The following is a 1897-nucleotide window of genomic DNA, read 5'->3' on the forward strand; positions in this document are numbered from 1 at the left end:
TCCTCGGATTGAGTCCCACGTCAGGTTCCCTACATGGAGCCTGCTTCTCCCTCTATGTCTCTGACTGTGTCTCTGCATCTCTCTCTCTCTCTCTCTCTTGCTCTCTCGCTGTCTCTCATGGGTAAATAAATAAAATCTTAAAAACAAAACAAAAAGAGGTTTTTTTTTGGGGGGGGGGTTGTAGCTCAATGTTTAATTCTACTGGCCACGCACGTGGTAAAGCAGGACACAGTACGGAACACGGAACACAGCTCGTGCTGGAGTCTCGGGGCCCGAGGGGGTGGAGGAGACAGGATGGGGGCTCCGTGACTGGGTATTCACGTCGACGATACTCGCAGAAAAGTGCCGGTAAATAACCTAAGTGCTAGAAAACCAGGCAGCAAACGGAAGTCCACTGCAGCGCGGGGCGGGTGGCGTCTAGATGGCGGCGGGCTTCTCGTGGCCTCGGTGGTGCACATGCTCCAGCTGGCCGGAGTCAGAGACCTCGTAGCTGGCCTCGTACTTGGCCAGGATCTTCATGAGCGGCCGCAGCTTCAGCCACCACTGCTCTTTGGGGATCCTGTGCTCGAAGTCGGTTTCCTTCTTCAGTTCTGTCACCGGTTGGAAGAAAAGATTTCTTTTGCTTATTCCCAGCACGCAGATGGAATCATCGGTCACAAACCTTTTTATTTTGCCCGGAGACTCTTTCAGTTTCATGCAGATCCACTGCATGGCTCTGGCGGAGATTTTGGTTCCGAAGTTTCTATCGAACGGTGAGGGCGCTCCACCCTGCTGCATGTGGCCCAGCACGTTCTTCTGCCCTCCTCGGAGTACAGCTGGTAGATGAAGTCCGTGGTGTAGTTCTCACTGCAGCTCTCGTTCCTGAGCACGAGCCCCCTCTGAATGGTGGTCTTCATCTTCTCCGTCAGGTGCTCCACGTTGGACTGCAGATCTCGGATGTCAAACAGCTCCTCAAAGATGTAGGCGGCATCGGCTCCCGCGGCGAGCGCCCCCACGTTGGCCAGGTAGCCGCAGTAGCCCCCCATGGTCTCGATGATGAACACCAGGAGAGACTGCCAAACCATAGTTTGGCTATTGTGGACATTGCTGCTATAAACATTGGGATACAGGTGCCTCTTCAGATCACTATGTTTGTATCTTTGGGGTAAATACCTAGAAGTACAATTGCTGGGTCATAGGGTAACCCTATTTTTTTTTTGACTTTTTGAGGAAACTCCATACTGTATTCCAGAGTGTCTGTACAGCTTTCATTCCCACCAGCAGTGTAAGAGGGTTCCCCTTTTTCCACTTCCTCTCCAACATTTGTTGTTTCCTGACTTGTTAATTTTAGCATTCTGATTGGTCTGAGGAGGTGTGTCATTGTGGTTTTGAGTTGTATTTCCCTGATGATTAGTGATATTGAGGATTTTTTCATGTGTCTATTGGCCATTTGCATGTCTTCTTTGGAGAAATGTCTGTTCATGTCTCCTGCCCATTTCTTCACTGGATTTTTGGGGTTTTGGGTATTGGGTTTAATAAGTTCTTGTTTTTCCCTTAAAAAATTTTTTTTGCATTTTTAAAATTTATTTTTTTGTTTTTGCTTTTATTGAAGTTCGATTTGCCAACATATAGTGTAACACCCAGAAGTTCTTTATAGAACTTTATAGATTTTGGATACTAGCCCTTTATCTGATAAGACACTTGCAAATATCTTCTCTCATTCTGTGGGTTGTTTTTTTTTTTTTCCCTGTGGGTTGTCTTTTAGTTTTGTTGACTATTTCCTTTGCTGTGCAAAACGTTTTTATCTTGATGAAGTCTCAATAGTTCATTTTTGCCTTTGTATCCCTTGCCTTTGGAGACATGTCTAGCAAGAAGTTGCTGTGGCCAAGGTCAAAGAAGTTGCTGCCTGTGTTCTCCT

General features: G+C 46.9%; 1 pseudogene; it reads right to left on the minus strand.

Moving 5' to 3' along the window:
- Positions 1 to 417: 417 nt before the first annotated feature.
- Positions 418 to 1026, minus strand: LOC112907635 (ATP-dependent 6-phosphofructokinase, platelet type pseudogene; annotated as a pseudogene).
- Positions 1027 to 1897: the final 871 nt, after the last annotated feature.

The sequence above is a fragment of the Vulpes vulpes genome, chromosome X, assembly GCF_048418805.1.
Source record: "Vulpes vulpes isolate BD-2025 chromosome X, VulVul3, whole genome shotgun sequence".
Lineage (NCBI taxonomy): Eukaryota > Metazoa > Chordata > Mammalia > Carnivora > Canidae > Vulpes > Vulpes vulpes.